The 12,049-nt window shown below is 38.8% G+C and overlaps 1 non-coding gene and 1 pseudogene across 1 annotated transcript; one reads left to right on the forward strand and one right to left on the reverse strand.

The window, feature by feature from the left end:
• Nucleotides 1–2,656: 2,656 nt before the first annotated feature.
• Nucleotides 2,657–3,803, forward strand: LOC125137388 (mitochondrial-processing peptidase subunit beta-like; annotated as a pseudogene).
• A 6,000-nt stretch (nucleotides 3,804–9,803) lies between these two features.
• Nucleotides 9,804–9,907, reverse strand: LOC125110407 (U6 spliceosomal RNA). The gene has a single exon (XR_007130597.1). It is a non-coding gene; the product is annotated as a U6 spliceosomal RNA (small nuclear RNA).
• Nucleotides 9,908–12,049: the final 2,142 nt, after the last annotated feature.

The raw sequence follows: 12,049 nt of genomic DNA on the forward strand, positions 1-12,049 counted from the left end.
AGCTCCAGGCTCTGTTTTCCAGGGTCATTGATGACAGTTTTGTTTTCAGAACAAACAGGTAGAGTGAGATAAAGATTCCCAGTGGATATTTAGTCTCTAATGGTGTCTATAACCCACATTTTAAGCTCTAGAAATAAACACAGAACACTTGTCAAAAGGTCTGTCTATCATGTTGGTTCAGACAAAGATAAACCCAATTAGGTGGAACCAACAAAGTGAAGAAAGTTGCTGAGTAGAGGAAAATCCCTCACCACTGGAAAAAAAAAAAAAAAGACAGCAAGACAAATCTACTTTGCAAGGGGGTTTAAGAGTGCCTGGGGGCAATGGGATTAACTCTGACATCTGTGCTTAGATTTGAACCTTTGGTTGAAGAAAAGTTTATAGCTTAATTTTGCAACACCCAGCATGGAATCTTTGTTGGCCAGTAGGGAGAAGAGATCTGATAAAATTGGATTAGAGCTCCTGATATAAGGACTTATGCAATGGAGAGGAAAGTACAATTATAAATGATTATACCAGACAAGTCTTTCCCTGTGTGATGTTTCAATTTAGAAAAGACCACAAGCCAGATAACCAAACCATCACTGATTTGTCCTATCCAGAAAGTGAGCTGATCCTGGACTGCAACAGCTTTTGATCCTGGTAACTGAAGGGAATATATCCTTCTTAAAGACAATCATTTTGAGCTCTTATTTCCCTCCTTATAGTAAGAAAGAACAGTCAGCTCCTGAAGTAAATCTCAAGAAGACTGTCCCATCTTCATTTGTTCTTGATGTTCATTCCTCTATTTTGCTACTCATTTTGGTCAGCAACCATTTCCCCTTTTTCCATCCCAAAACTATGCATGGGCTAGTCTCAGTGGTGATGCCCTTCCCAATGTTCTCATAACTCCTATCATTTAACTTACTGCACTATAATATAATTGTTCATGTGTCTTCACATATGTAAATGTATGCTCTTTGTTTTATTCATGGCAAGTTCCCGAGAAGGGTTTCTTTTTTTTCCCCTTTTTTGCAGTTTTTATTAAAGTATAGTTGAATTACAATGTTCCTTCAATTTCTGATGTACAGCAAAGTGACCCAGCCACATGGATATATACATTCTTTTTTTTTCATACTATTTTCCATAATGTTCTAACCCAAGAGGCTGGACATAGTTCCCTGTGCTGTACAGTAGGACCTCATCACCCATCTGTGCTAAATGTAACAGTCTGCATCTACCAACCCCAGACTCCCCCATGGCAAACATAAGTTTGCCTTCCATGTCTTTATTTTAATGGGCATCAAGCAGGGTTCGGAATATAAATGCCTGGGACTTCAACCAGGTGACGAGAAAAAAGGTTCCTAAATAGTTCAGGACCCAGAAATTGATGCTTTTAATGCAAGGATAAACAAAACAGAACAAAATCTATTCCATAAAGGAAAATAGTAAAGAAAATTTCTTATCTCAACCTTGGCACTGGTAGAGTCTATCTTGAAAATTGCTATTCACAGGTTGTCCTCATGAGAGTTTAGAGACAAAATCTAGGATACACACTTCCTATATGGTCCCAAAATACCCAATTTTGGAATTTAATATAATATAACTCAAGATTCATAATGACTTCCTGGATAAATGTTCCTAAATAAAGGCTTCAAAGAGTTCCCTCAGGTAATTATAAACTCACTGAAATACAAAAATTATAAAACACAAGAAGAAAAAAGTCACTTGAGTGAGAATAAGTAGAAATTACAAATAACAAGATTAAAGCTACCACAAGGATGATATTGGAATTATCAGTTAAAAAATAAATAGATTTGATACTCAATAAAATAGAGAATATTTGAAGTGTAACAATGTTCCAGAAACTATGAAATATGATCAGGTGGATTTTTTTTTTAAAAGATCCAAAAGAGGAGTTCCTGTTGTGGCACAGTAGAAATGAATCTAAGTAGGATCCATGCGGATGCAGTTTCATTCCCTGGCCTCACTCAGTGGATTAAGGATCTGGCATTGCCCTGAGCTGTGGTGTAGGTGGAAGACACAGCTCAGATCTGTCATTGCTGTGGCTGTAGCATAGGCCAGCAGCAGCTACAGCTCTGAATTGACCCCTAGCCTGGGAAACTGCATATGCTGTGGGTGCAGCCCTAAAAAAAAGGAAAGAAAAAAAAAGATCCAAAATAATTTTGGGGCAAAAAAAAAAAAAAAAACCCACACACAACAAGTGAAACTAGAAACTCTGTGGATAGGTACAGCATTGGATGTAATAGAAGAGAGTCCTAATGAATTGGAGGAAAGAAAGAACTGGAAAGTTACTTGATGTATAGAAGAGGAGGAAAGAGATTGAAAAAATAAACAGAAGTTAGAAGAAAAGAGATAGTAGCAGTGGAGATCCAAAGCATGATATGGTTTGGCCCATGGAATGGGAGTGGCTCTGGGGTTTCACCAAGAGGCTCTTGATGAGAGGAGTCAATGGATTGTCACTATAATTTGGAGACAACAGAGTGAGAAATGCACAGGCCGCTATACAAATTGCTCTGAATGTTCCTGAAACATGGGTAACATGTTTGGAAAATGAACTCAGAGTGCCCTCTGAAAACTCTGGATTGTCAATATGCACAGTCTCTGGATTGATGCTAGAATTTGATATGAAAATAAGAAGAAAAATAGAACAGCTAAGTCTCTGGAAGACATGAACTTCAAGGGCACCAAAAAGAGATTCAAATTAGATCTGGAATTTGAAAACAAAAATGTGAGTGCTCATTTCAATGACTATACCTCCAGAAAGTGGTTCATATATTATGCCAAAGAATTATCTAAATATTTTCCAAAAGCCATAGAAATTTGTGCTTATATAACACAAAATAGCACATTGGAATAAGCAGAGACTGAACATGAGTAATCCTTAGAGAGATGCACAAAGTCAAAGCCAATTTACACAAAGTTGTTTTTTATTATCTTCATGCCACAGCTTATCAAAATACTGCACTTGGATGGACAATTTGGGGACCAACTGAAAATATCAAATGTGTAAATCATGAAGACATACTGTATTATACAACCGCACATTAAAAGGGGCCAAGGATAGTCCTTGCTCTGACTGGAGGAGTCTCCTATCATGAACAGCTTAAGTTAGCAAAGTTTCAGTTTGGTGACATTTTGTCCACACACAGAAGAAAAAGAAAAACTCTGACTCCCTTCAAGTTCAAAGTAAATCAGATTTTTTTGAGGGATAACAATATGCTTTGACACACTTTGTAAGAGCTGCTGAAGCTCTTGGTTGGGAACATTCGAATAAAATCACTCTCATAATTGAAAACACATTGATTGGCAGCTAGAATTGCCACATCAGAGGAGGAATAAATTTATCTAGTAAGCCAGCCCATCTCATCTGTCATGGCAACCTCTGCTATAGCTTCCAGTCTTTCAACACTTCCTACACAGATACAGGATTGTGGGGATTCTATATAAGTGTGAGTCAGACATCATTGCAGACATGCCGCATGTTGTTCAAAAAGAATAAATGTGACTCTGTATAAGTGTTGCTGAAAGTAAATTCACACAAAGATTCTAAAAACAAACATATTTCACAACTCTATGGTTCAACACTATGGTGAAGATATTGGTAGGCAAACTTTATGCTCTAACAGAAAATTTCCCATCCCTGAGCTTAGAAGCAGGAATTGATGCTGGAGATGATGAGACAGTTCAAAAAAATGTGTTCCAAATATATTCATGATTAGGTTCCAGCTATTGCTGTTGTTGGTTGCATTGAGCAAGATTTTAACTGGATTTACCATAACATAAACTGGTTTTGTGATTAAAACGCTCTCAGTCAAAATATTTTGAACACATAATTAATAAACTAATATCAATAAATTAACTCATAAAATTAATAGATATCTGTGAGTTTTAAGCTATAAATACTTTTTAAAAAATGAACCAATATTTGGAATGAAACGTATTTGGAAAAGAAGATATGGCAGCTATAGTAAGATACCTAGCACACATCTAATCGGAGTACAAGAGAGATACAGTAGAAAAACTAGAATAAATCAATATTCAAAGAGAGGTTGATTAAGAATTTTCATGAATTTACAAAGACAGAAATCTTCATATTTAGGAAACCCAATGAATCCTTTGCAGAATAAATAAAAACACAAGGCAAGATAGATATATTGTAATGATATGGCAGGATAACAAAAGAAGGAAAGAAAGAAAGAAGGGCAGAGAAGGAAAGGAGAAAAGGAAGGAAAGAAAATAAAAGAAAATGAAAATGGAAGAAAATCTTAAAGGCAACCAAAGCATAAGGCAGATTACTAACAAAGAAACAAATTAGGTTAACGTCTGATTTCCCAATATGCACTAAGAAAATAAGAATATAATGGAATTTTCTTTAAAGCAGAGAGTAAATAGTCATCAACCTAGAGTGATATTACCATATGACCCAGCAATTCCACTCCTGGGAATGTGTGTGTGTGTATATGTAAATACATATATAAAAAATGTAATGTATACACAAATATAAAATATACATACATATATATATATGTGTATATATATATATATATAAGACATCAAAATCACTAACTCAAAATGATACAGGCACTCTAATATTTATAGCAACATTATTTACAATTGCCCAGACATGGAAGCAACTTAAATGTCCATCAATGGATGAATAGATAAAGAAGATGTGGTATATGTATATATACACGCATACAATGGACTATTCCTCAGCTATGAAAAAGAATTTTGCCATTTGCAGCAACATGGATGGACTTGAAAGGCACATATTGCACCATTGTCAGTTCCCTAGTTTCGATGTTGTTCCATAATTATATAAGATGTAAGCATTGGGGGGAAGCTGAGTGAAGGGTGCATGGGACCTCTCTACTATTTTTGCAACTTCTATGGCTTTATAGTGTTTTCAAACAAAAATCTATTAAGCCTATATAGTGCCAAGTTTGGGGCAGCAAGGTTGAATAAAACAGGGCTTTAGAAAATCCCGTGACCTGGTTAATTTTATACTTCTTTGGGGAGAATAGGTAAGACCCAAATGCATTAAAGATAGAAATAACAATTAAAAAGTGTTGTGGCTATATGAGTAGTGCTAGGGTTACAAAGCCCAACAGTGCTGAGACCTGAATGCTGAGTCTTCCAAATAACAATTTAAACTGCCAACTGTTGAAAAAAGAGCCTTGGTTCAATGTCAAATTCATGAAGTCAAGGTGGAAAGTAAAGTATCCCTAAAATTAGACCAAAAGTTCTTTCCCCAGAAAAAGCTCTCATTTTCTGCATGGAAAATCATCTAAAATAAATCTGGCCACATACAACATTCATGTGCTAAGTGGCATGCCTTTTCCATAACTGATCACCACTTGCCCACCCAGGCCACTTGCTAACCTAAGTAATAGGGTATAACCCTGGGCACAGGTCCTGGTCACTAGGTCAGCTCCCCATGTTCTGCAAGGACCTCCAGGACCACACAAATTATGCAGTCCTTCCCCAAGAGAGAGCAATCCATCACTTCTCAAGTGACCCTTTCCTCTTATTTTAGTGAGATGGATGTTACCAAGATCCCATGTGTTTCTTGGCACTGAACCATTAGAGACTTTTGTTCTTTGTTCACTCCTTTCATTCCAAATTAAAAGCAACTTATTATGTAATATTCTTTGCCTACAATGGAATATGTATACTCCATATGACACCACTGGACAACAGAAGATTCTCAACACTAACAATATAACTGAAACTAGCTGTGTCCTCCTCCCCATTTCCTACACTCCTGTCTTCTCCTCCAACATAACCACTATCATCTCTTGCTTTTTAAAAATAGTAGACAAGAAATAAAAGCAAAAATAAACCAATGGGACCTAATCAAACTGACAAGCTTTTGCACAGCAAAGGAAACCAAAAAGAAAACAAAAAGACAACTTATAGAATGGGAGAAACTAGTTTCAAATGATGCAACTGACATGGGCTTCATCTCTAAAATATACAAACAACTTACACAACTCAACAGCAAAAAAGCCAACAACCCAATGGAAAAATGGGCAAAATACCTGAATAGACTGTTCTCCAAGGAAGATATACAGATGGCCAACAAGCACATGAAAAAATGCTCAACATCGCTGATCATTAGAGCAACGCAAGTCAAAACTACCATGAGATACCAACTCACACCAGTCAGAATGGCCATCATTAGTAAGCCCACAAATAACAAGTACTGGAGGGGGTGTGGAGAAAAGGGAACCCTCCTGGACTGTTGGTGGGAATGTAAGCTTGTACAATCACTATGGAGAAAACAGTATGGAGGTACCTTAGGAAACTATACATAGAACTACTATATTACCCAGCAATCCCACTCTTGGGCATATATCCAGACAAAAATTTCCTTAAAAAAAACACATGCACCCACATGTTCATTATAGCACTATTCACAATAGCCAAGACATGGAAACAACCCAAAGGTCCATCAACAGATGACTGGATTTGGAAGATGTGGTATATATACACAATGGAATACTTCTCAGCCATAAAAAATAACAAAATAAGCCATTTGCAGCAACCTGGATGGAACTAGAGACTCTCATACTGAGCGAAGTAAGTCAGAAAGAGAAAGACAAATACCATATGATATCACAAATACCATATGATATGAATCTGATATATGGTACAAATGAACCTTTCCACAGAAAAGAAAATCATGGACATGGAGAACAGACTTGTGGTTGCCAAGAGAGAGGGGGATGGGGAGGGAGTGGGATGGATGGGGTGCTTGGGGTTAATAGACTATTGTCTTTGGAATAGATTAGCAATGAAATCCTGCTGTGTAGCACTGGGAACTATGTCTGGTCACTTATGATGGAGCATGATAATGTGATAAAAAAGAATGTATACATATATGTGTGCGTGGGTCACCATGCTGTATAGTAGAAAATTGACAGAACACTGTAAACCAGCTATGATAGAAAAAATAAATAAAAATCATTATATAAAAAATAAAATAAAATAAAAATAGTAGACAACAATGTAGCTATCCCCAAACAATGCTGCTGAGCTTTGGTTGTGTTTTTGCCAATATGGATTGAGCTTCTTTCAGTTAACAGTCTTATACCCATCTCATCATGCACAGGTGCAAAAGTTTCTCTAGGATACATACCTAGGAGCGGAACTGCTGGGCCATAGAAATGTAATCTTTACTTATTTTAGATAGTGCCAAGTTGTTTTCCAAAGAAATTGTACTATTTTACAGCCCAACGGTAGTACATAAGATTCAGCTTTTCTACATCTTCACCAACTCTTAGTATTTATTATCAGACTTCATAATTTTCTTGTTCATCTAGTGAATGTAAAATGATAGCTCATTATGATTTTAATGTGCATTTCCCTGATTACTAAGGATGTTAAGCCTCTTTGAATATCTTGAATAGTCTTCTATTTCTTTTTGTGCATTACCTTATCATGTTTTCCAGATATTTTTCAGTGGGTTGCAGCCATTCTTTATATATTCTTCAGCCTAATCCTTTGTCAGATGTGGTATCAAGATTTTCTCCAAGTTTGTAGCTGATCTTTTTACTCTCTTTATGATATTTTTGGCAAGTGGAAGTTATTAATTTTAATGAACTGAAATGTATTCATCTTTTCCTTTTTGGTTTATACTTTTTGTGTCTTTCAATTCCAGAGAGAAGGAGGAATTCATTGTGAAAGGCTCAACTTCAAATCTTTCAGAAGAAAATACAAAGGAATATAGAGAAGGAGTACTTAAACATGACCCCCAGAGTTCTAATCATAACCCATTGCTATGTTAACAGACATTCGTAATGATTGCTAGGATAAGTCAGAAGACTGTGTTGAGCTCTCACCACTGTTGTCTTCATTATTTTCCCTGGAGAAACACACTGCTCTGAGCTGCTGCTGAAGGGGTGGTTTAAGAACAATAGGCTGTCAGCACAGCCAGGGCTAGTGCCTCTGTCCTAATTCCCATCCTTCTCGCCCCCACGGCCACCACCTTCCCAGAAGGGACCCAAGGCACTTTCTTCACCTTTAATTCTTCTTTGTTACTAGTGCTGATGGGGGTCTGTTTCCGCTAATCTTAACTGTGGCAAAATGCTCCAGGATGTCTATTCTTCTGGCTACATATGGAATTTCCTGGACTTCAGTTGATCGCTTGGGATGGGGGTTGATTAGATGCAGCTATTTCCAGGCATCCTTGCCTTTTCTTTCCTGAAAAACCATTGTGTTAGCAACATATTTTTAGGTGGGGCTACGTTATTCACATACGTTTTCTTTTCTTTTTCACCAGGCACTTCCAAACCAAGAGTAAAACCATGTTAGCATCGAGTGCTACTTTCAAAGTAGTCTACTTTGTAATAGTATTTGTGTAGTCCTTGTCACACTGTACTTCTATCATTTTTATCATTTTAAGGCCCATTATTTCCCCTGTGCAATCTCACCAGGCTCCCTCACCCCACCCCACCATACATCTATTTATGGGTCATTATCCCCTTCTCCATCAACATCTTCTCAGCTTAGCTGAATGCTCCAGGGAGACTCGCTTGGTGTGAAGCTTGCTCATGATGAATGGGTTTCTTTTCACTCTGCATAATGGACTGGCTTCCACCAAGGGGAGCTTGTTTCTTTGTAGCTAGTTGGAGTAAGTAGATTAGGTTACCACTATGGCTGCTTATCTCATTCTAAAATCAACGACCCAATTCACACCATCACCACCTATAAATCTGGGGAAACTATTACACAGAAGCTCCAGTAATTGATTAGTAGGTATTTCCTGAAATGAGTCATTTACCAGACAATGCTTTGGTTCCCAGATGATTTCTGAGGCAATTAAGACCTAGGGAATTGCTTATTTGTTGACTTTTGGATGATGGTCATTCTTTCCGGGTGTAATGTCTGACTCTTGCCATCATTTTCTCAGCCTTCTGGCCACCAGCTCTTTCTCCTTGCTTTGTTGGGTGCTTCTATCAGAAACTTTCTCAGGTAGATGCTTGTGAAACAGCTGATCTTGAGTTTCCATCTGTCTTGGCTTGTATGGCACTGAAACGTCATGATTGTTTTGTTCCTTGAGGCAAACTATAGCCAGGATCTGCCTCCTTCTGTCTTGCCTTCCCAGATTCTGCTGATCATGTCAGAGGAGAAGGGCGAAGGGGACAAGGGGACGTGTGGGTCAAGGACAGAGTGCCCTGCCTCTGTGATCCGGGTGGTAATGGGGTATGTCCACAGCACAGCTGCTCTCCAGCTTTATGGGCTGTTTGAGGCTGGAATCCTTGTTTTTCTATGTATATGGTATTTATGATCTTGTATATGCCAAGTGCTAAATTGCAGTCTATGTACAATCTGGGTGGCATAGGAAGTCAGATGATAATAGCTATCCTACAACAAGCACTTTCTGTGAACAAGGTGATTTGTGCTAAGAGTCTTACTTACAGCATCATATTTAATCTTCTAACCATGGTGCATCTAGGGTATGATCACCCACATAAGAAACTCAGGCTGAGAGAGGTTGGGTACATTTTCTAGGTCCTTCAATTAAGAAGTGGAGAAATTAAATTCAAACATAGATTTATCTAACTCAATAGGGTGTTTTTAACCACTGCACTGCCTTGCCTCCTTCTTAACAGAAAGTAAATGATAGACTAGAATTACATGGTACTAAGAGGAGGTTACAGAACGGTGAGTTCCCATTGGCTAGAGTAGTGAGGGCTGTAGAGCAGAAGGAAGATGTATACAGAGCATCTAATCCCATGTTTCTCAAACTCTTTTTCATTTTTAAATTATGGTTTAAAAAAGCATATAACATTAAAAAATATATAGAATGCTTCATGAGTTCACATGTCATTCTTGCATGGGGACAGTACTAATCTTCTCTATATCTTTCCAGTAGGTTTTTCTTTTTATTTTTAAAAAAGTTTTTGGCTGTGTCCATGTCCTGTGGAAGTTGCAGAACCAGGCTTTGAAACCGCAGACCGGAGTCACTACAGTGACAATGCCAGACCCTTAACCCACTGAGCCACCCAGGAATTCCCTCTTTCCAGTTTTAGTATATGTACTGCCAGTGAGCACTTTCACCGAAAATTTTAAACTTACAACCCAAAACATGATGTGTATTTTACGTTATGACCCAGAAAGCACATGTCTATATATACAATTGAAACAAAAGTTTACTTCACAATACTTGCCCTATTCTCTGCAGTCCACTCCATTCTTCTATGATGTTTTTACATCATTTAAAACAGTTCTCATCATGACCTATTAAATAGACGTCATGACCTACAATACTTATCTAGAAACCTCAACAGATAGGGACACTGAAGCCTGGAGATGCATTGAGTACTTAGCATGGTGTCTTGCAAATATTCACTGCAAGAGTTTGCTTTATCTCCTGTGTGACCCAGTGCACTTATGCAGTACCTTAGGGGCAGAGCTGGGATAGAATCCAGATTTCCTGACTCCTAGTCCAGGCTTTTTGTCAAAGGGGAGGGGCCGTCCCATAGCAGTTTCTTCACAGGCACCAGTAGAAGGGAGAAGAAATAGTGTGGTTGTGGGACACTCCCACAGCCCCCACAATGGCCTAGTCCAAGATCATAGGGCATTAGAATGGGGCTGTCTAATTCCAAAGCCTGTGCTCCTTCTGTGGTTGCCTATCTTGTTTGTGCAGTAAAATCCCTTGGGAGCTAATGCCCAGGTGACATTCAGATCAATTAAATCCAATTATTTAGGAGTTCCTGTTGTGGCTCAGTTGTTTAGAACCCAACATAGTGTCCATGAGGATGCAAGTTCCATTCTTAACTCAGTGGGTTAAGAATCTGGTGTTGCCACAAGCTGCAGCATAGGTCAGAGATGGGGCTCGGATCTGGCTTTGCTGTGGCTACAGTATAGGCTGGCAGTTGCAGCTCCAGTTCAACCCCTGACCTGGGAACTTCCTTATGCTGCAGGAACGGCCTTGAAAAGAAAAAACAAACCCAATTATTTAGGGATGGGGGACTGCTGAAAAGATTCCACGAGTGATTTTTTTTATTTTTCAAGCCTCAGCCCAAATGCCCCCTTCCCAGCCTCCATGGAGTCCTGACTCCAATTCACAAAATCACAGAAAACTGCCTTTCCTTTGCTGTTCTCATCCAGCATTTACAGGTCCTTTCTTCTACATTTGTCCTCCCTGCTACACCATGCACCTATTGAGCAGAGTGTTTGTATACAAAGTGACCTTACTCACTTTGTATCCAGTGTGCAATAAATATTGTCAGGATGCCCTGTTCTCAGAAGGCTCCTCTTCCCCAAACCACCCAGACCTCTGAAATCTACTCTGATGTAGCCACAACTACTAATGAAGGTGATGAAAATTCTCTCCAGTTCTACCAAGGACAAGAAGGACAGTCACTCTAGGAGCTGCAGAATCCTGATCCATAAAAACAGTCCCTAAAGGCAATGAGACTACAGCCTCCCTCTCTTGTGTGGCTGGGCTTTCTCTCCCATGCATTCCCCTCCAGTTTTCTCCTCCAGGCTTTCAGATTTCTGACAAGGTGGTGTGGCTCAGCGTGCAGAGCCCTGGACAGGAAGTGGGGAAGACGGACTTCCTGTCCTGGTCATGACCGTCAGTGTGTCCTGCAGGGAGGGGAGGAGAGGGGCGGGGGAAGGGGGGGTACATGCTTTTCCGTTTTTTTAGTTGGGAATGACAACATTCCAAACTCAATTGTCACCTCTGCTCTATTCCCCCTTGGGAATTATATAAAAACTCTTATATATGAAAACAAACTTTGTTCAGGTCCTTGAGCTGTTCTGAGGACAGTTTTGTATAAATATTAGATACCTTTTGTTATTGTTTGTAACCCAAGGGATTTGCAGAAAGAAGTTGAGAGCCAGCGATGCTCTTTTTTATAGGCAGAAAATAACTGCTGGAAAAACAACCTGATGTGTAGAGCACAATGTCCTTATCGGACCGACAGAATTATCTTTCCCAGGCAGCCATGAACACAAAACACCTGGTGCACACGTTTCCTGCCCCTTCACATATTTTGAAAGAAAGAGACCTTTACCCTGACCTGTCAAGCAG

Source organism: Phacochoerus africanus, chromosome 10 (assembly GCF_016906955.1).
Source record: "Phacochoerus africanus isolate WHEZ1 chromosome 10, ROS_Pafr_v1, whole genome shotgun sequence".
Taxonomy (NCBI): Eukaryota; Metazoa; Chordata; class Mammalia; order Artiodactyla; family Suidae; genus Phacochoerus; species Phacochoerus africanus.